Consider the following 6,042-nt stretch of genomic DNA (forward strand, 5'->3'; position numbering starts at 1 on the left):
CCACGGTTTTTCTTTTCTGAGGTTACGCGTCATCCCCTGGGTGTGTGAGGTCACAAGGACACCAGAGGCGTTGGGGGGGGGGGGAGTAGCACCTGGGAAGCAGGGCGGGCAGGGGGCGTGAGGAGAGGGGGCAGGCAAGGTGTGGCTTGGTCTGCTCCGCCGCTGTACCTGCCCGGACGACGGAGAGGACGGACCCGGCCGTGCACCGGGCAGGGTTGCCGGTAGGCGTCCACTCCCCCGGCGCTGGTGTGTCCCCGTCAGCCCTCCTGCCGCTGCCTTGGACGCCGCGGGTGGGGCCAGGTGCTAAGGGGTCCCCAGTGAGTGGGGCCTGGTGGACTCCTGAGTGCGCCTCCCCCTTGTGGCCCGTCGTGCTGGGTGCCGGTCATCTGTGTGCAGGGTAGTTGGTCCCACGGGCAGGAAGCCACCGCCCAGCCCAGCCCAGCCGGGAGCCCACACACCCGGTCCGGCCCTGTCAAGGTCTTCTTCGAGTATTTACTTTGAAACCTTTCAAATTTGCACAGGAGCAGCATGGGCAACACCAGCTTCACCCTCTCCCCGTCCTGTTCCCACCCCCTGACCTTCTCCCCTTGCTTCTCCCTCCTGCCACTTTCTTGACCCTTCACTTCTTGTGGACCGTAATGTCCGGCCCTGGGATCTAGTGGTGAACGGGTCACAGTCTGGGCCTCCCTGAGTTTGACGGGAAACTCAGAACTCCCTGACAATGAGTCCGTGAAAACTGGGGCTGAGGCCGGACCAGGAGTAGGCCCGGTGCCCCTCGGATATGACGGGGGGGGGGGGGATATGACAGGGGCGCGAGCCCACACTGCTCAGGGAGGGAAGCCTGAGGAAGCCCCATGGAGGGAGCCAGCGGGCCAGGACGGAGCAGGGCAAGAAGGCCAGCAAGATGGGAATGGTGGGCAGTGGCTCAGGATCTGGGGACCCGAAGGCCACAGGGAGGATTCCAGGCTCCTCATCGGGAGCCGGGGGCAGGGGAAGGATTTATGCAGAGGAGGGACACGGCCAGCAGGCCAGCATTGTCGTACAAAGCCCACAGGCATCATGAGGGGAACGGGCTGGAAGTGTCCAAACTGTGCACTGTCCCAGCGCTCTCCACCACCGCCTGGGGGAGAGGAGACACAGGGGAAATGGAGAGTGCCGGCAGGAGGCTGAGACTGGCTCGGTGACAGGCTGTCCCACCTGGGAAGGACAGCGCCACCTACCAGGAGGAGAATCCTTGCTTTGCTGTGAAAAGAGTCGTTCCCTCGAGTGTTAGACCGGGAAATCCCCAGAGGTCACACACCGATACCAACTCTCCGTCTCTGCGCTCTGGACCGGTGGGCATTAATTATAATGAGGATCAAGAATAAGAATATGACTATACACTTCCTTAAAAAAATAAGTGGGGGGGGGGGCGCCAAGCGGGGAAAAAAAAGATAATTCATGGTGATTAAATACATACTGATTATGAGGAAATATTACAAATATCTTCAGTAATTCCACCATCTAGAGAGATGTCTAATATTTTTTGTATTCAGAAAATTGGGATGATGCAGTTCACATTTTTTCTTGATATATTGCAAACTCTCCCACACCGGCTTACCGGCTGCCGCATACCACCGCAGCGACGGGACGTCCTTTATCCCACCGGGCCGGTGCCGCCCAGTCGCGTCCAGCCTGTCGACAATCCTTAAGTAGCCCCGGGTTTTCCCGGGACGAAGCTCTAAAAGGGAGATTGCTGCTCCCGGGGAGGACCGGCAACTATCGTCCTCCCCACGGCCTGTTTGGGCCCCCGCTCAGAGGCGTCCGTGCCGACCGACACCGGGGCTGTCACCGAGAAAATGGTAATAATAATAGCGACAGCAGCAGCGACACCGTCCGCTTCTCTCCTGTGAGCGCAGCCTCTGCGCGCTCGCGCGGGCGGAGGGCAGGTTCCAGCCCGCCCACACCCGGGGCTGAGGCGGCCGGCGGCCGGGAGGGGGCGCTCGCGGCTCGGCCGCTCGGGTCCCGGCGCCCCCCCCCCCCGCGTGGGGACACAGCACCCGCTCTCACCCGCCTTCTGCAGGGGTGGGCGCCGGCGATCCCGCGGGGAGGGTTCCCCTGGAGGCACCCGCAGCGCCCCCCATCCCGTTGCATTTCCCCATTACAAGCACCGCCCGGAACCGCCCACGCAACTCCTTGTTCGTACCCCCCGCTTCTCGCCGGGTCCCCCGGACACCCGAGCACGGGTCTCTGTGGATTCGGGTCCCGGAGACGTCCGGGGTGGAGAACAGGGAGGGGAGCGCGCGGACAGGGGCGGGGAGGCGGAGGACCGGCGGGTCCCACGCGACCTGCACCTGCACCTGCCGGGAGCCGGGAGTGGGGGAGGGGACCACTTCCAGCAGCAGCTTTAGAGCGACGGGAGGGAGGCGCAGGGGAGCGGGTGTCAGCGCCGCGTGGGGTTTTCTAGAGAGGAGCAGCGTCTTCCCTCTGCCAAGGCTGAGGCCGCGCGGCCGGAAGACGGGGGCTGCGACCCGGCGAAGGAGAGCGGGCGGACGGAGGGGTCCCCGCGGGGCTGGGGAGGGTCGCGGGGAGCCGAGGGCCCGGGACGCCGTGCGGGAGTGGAGGCGGGGGCGTCCCCGCGCCTGGGCCAGGTGAGGGGCCTGGGGCCGCTCCGGGCGTCACTCGCCAAGTGTCTCGGAAAGCAGCGCCCCGGCCCGCAGCTCCCCGCTGTGATCCGGGACCCCACCGCACAGGGTGGTCGGAGAAGGACAAGCGTCCAGGGGCTGTGGGCTGGGTCGGGCGGCTGGACCGAAAGGTAAGGGGGGGACCAGTGGGCGAAGCAGTGACGGAGGGGCGAGGGAGGAGGGGCGGGAGAGGCGGGGAGGAGGGGCTGGTGGGCGAGGGAGGAGGAGTCGGTGAGCGAGGGAGGGGCGGGTGCGGGGGGGAGGGATTGAGGGGCGAGGGAGGAGGGGCCGGCGGGCGAGGGAAGGGCGGGTGCGGGAGGGAGGGATCGAGGGGCGAGGGGGGCCAGAATGAATGGCAAAGGGTGAATGAATTTTTCTGTCATTTTATGTTGGCATAATTTCACACCTACAGGAAAGCGGCAAGAGTGCAAAAGCATCCCTATGTGCTCCTCACCCAGATTTCCCAAAAGTTAGGAATGAAACCAGCCACACACAGCGGCAGTATTGATAATAGCGAAATTTAGAAATTCAGTGTCCACCAAGAAAATTGTGTAGCTAATCGTATGTAAAATAAGCCTACAATATAGGCGGTGTTTGCACTACAGAGTTAAGTGGAAAGGCAGCGACATGAAAATAATTGCTATGGAGTGTTTTCTCACGGATGCAAAATTTAAAACATTCATTTTCAAAAGAGTGGAAGGAAAGATAACAACTGAAAACTCAAGGGACCCAGAACCGCCAAACTCATCCTGAAAAAGAGCAAAGCTGGAGAACTCACAGTCTCGGGTTTCAAGACTTACTACGAAAGAACAATAAGACAATATGGTACTGGTGTAAACAGAGCCATAAACCAGTGAAGTAAAATTGAGAGTCCAGAAATAAACCCTCAAATTTACGGTCAACTAATTTTCACCAAGGGTGCCAAAATAATTAAGTGGGGGGAACAATAGTCTTTTTTTCCACAAATGGTACCGGGGCAGGGGAAGGGGGGGGGCTGGGTGGCTCAGTCTGTTGGGCATCTGATTCTTGGTTTCAGCTCAGGTCATGATTTCTGGGGCACGGGTTTGAGCCCTGCATTGCGGGCTCTGCGCTGACAGTGTGGAGCCTGCTTGGGATTCTCTCCCTCTCCCTCTGCCCCACTCCCACTTTCTCTCTCTCTAAAATTAAAAGAAAAAAGAGCCTTTAATGCTTCAAAGCACATCATCTCTCAACTGTGGGCAGTCAAGTGAGGACAACCTACAAAACAGGACAAAGTTTTTGCAAATCATGTATCTGAATGGGACCTGTATACCTAGACTATATAAAGAACTCTTAGGCTCAATAATGAAATGACAACCCAACTTTAAATTGGCGAAGATCTGATAGACATTTCTCCAAAGAAGATATGCAAATGACAAGCATGTGAGAAAAGGCTCCATCCACATCGTCCATCATCAGGAACATGCAAATCAAAACCACGAGATCCATTTCATTTCTACTAGCATGGCTCTGCTCAGAAAGACAGATCGATAACAAGCATTGCCGGGGATGGACAGAAATTGAAATCCTCATCCGCTGCGGGTGGGATTGTGAAATGGGGCAGCCACTGTGGAAAACGGTCTGGCAGTTCCTCAAATGGTTAAACAAAGAGTTACCACGTGACCCAGCCATTCCATTCCTAGGTGGACACCCCAAAGAACTGAAGGCGTATGTCCACACAGAAACTTGTACATAAATGCTCATGGCGGCGGTAGGCATAGGAGCCCAGAAGTGGAAACTACCCAAAAGGCCATCAACGGATTAATGGATAAAAACAGAAACAACCCCCCCAACACGGATGAATGGATATACAAATTGTAATCTGCGTCCGCGGCACAATATTATCTGCCCATGAAAAAAAGCAAAACGCTTCCACAAGCTGCAACGAGGATGAACTTTGAAAACACTATACTGGGGCGCCTGGGTGGCGCAGTCGGTTAAGCGTCCGACTTCAGCCAGGTCACGATCTCGCGGTCCGGGAGTTCGAGCCCCGCGTCAGGCTCTGGGCTGATGGCTCAGAGCCTGGAGCCTGTTTCCGATTCTGTGTCTCCCTCTCTCTCTGCCCCTCCCCCGTTCATGCTCTGTCTCTCTCTGTCCCAAAAAAAATAAATAAACGTTGAAAAAAAAATTAAAAAAAAAAAAAAAAAAGAAAACACTATACTAACTGAAAGAAGCCAGACAAAAAACACCACATATCGGATGATTCCATTTATATGAATGTCCAAAATAGGCAAACTACAGACAGAAAGCAGATGAATAGTTACCGAGGTGCAGGGGCGGGGAGCGGGGCCGAGAATGGGGGATTTCACAGCGATTGCTACAGGTTTCTTTCTGGAGTAAATGTTCTAAAATTGATCGTGGTGATGTGTGCACATCTTTGTGAATATACTAAAAACCACTGGAATTGTACACTTTAAATGGGTGAACTGCATTGTATGAGAATCATATCTCAATAAAGCCATTATCAAAAATGAAACAATAGTAAACCATTTATGTGTTAACTTTTTTTATGAGAAATGACTGTATTTACCAAAACAAAGAAATACAGTGAGAGGAGTGGAATTGTTTTTGCAGTTTTGCAAATCTCTTTAAAATAAGCCTAAGGTAAGACTAGAGATTCTCACATGTGCTTTGGCAATCAACCTGTTACATCAGTCACGTCGCCTTCTTTGCAATATTCCACAGGGACCTCCAGGAACGCCCAGACTACACTTTGAGAACCATTTCTCTACTGTAAAATTTGTATTTCCCCGTTTGTAATTAATAACTACCTTTGGGGTTATGTAAATACTCTTTCCTGGTTAAACTTTCACTCTCCAGTTTTAGCGGCCATTGAGGATTTTTGCTCAAATCGGATACTAATTAGGATGGTTGCCAAATGCTGATTTTCTGCATCATCCCTTCTGCATTTTATACTTGGCCTTCTACTCTAAGAACGAGCTTTTCCTTCTCCCCATTTACTTATCTACATCAGTATCGACTCGTGGATTCTTATTTTATGCAAAGTCATAATCCGTTATTATCATTATTTACTACTGTGGTTTGAATCTCAAACTGCCCCAGCTTTGGCGTGGGGTCTTGGAAGGTTTCAATGAGGTGCGTAAGAATGTCCTTCCGCTGGCTAGAGAAAGTGACAGGTCTAATACAATATTTAAACAAATGCTCCCGCTTAGCGAGCCCGGAGTCAAACCGTGGTGGAGGCCCCGGGGGTCTCAATAAAGCCCTCCGACTCACTCACGTGTCCGAGAGCCCCCGCGCAGAATCTCTAGTCCAAGCAGCGGGTCCGACCGACGCTCCGCCCCCGGGCGCCGCCGCCCAATCCTAGGATTGCCCCGCCCCTTTCGCCAAACCTCGCCCTGTA

This window comes from Lynx canadensis, chromosome E3 (genome assembly GCF_007474595.2).
Source record: "Lynx canadensis isolate LIC74 chromosome E3, mLynCan4.pri.v2, whole genome shotgun sequence".
NCBI classification, from domain to species: domain Eukaryota; kingdom Metazoa; phylum Chordata; class Mammalia; order Carnivora; family Felidae; genus Lynx; species Lynx canadensis.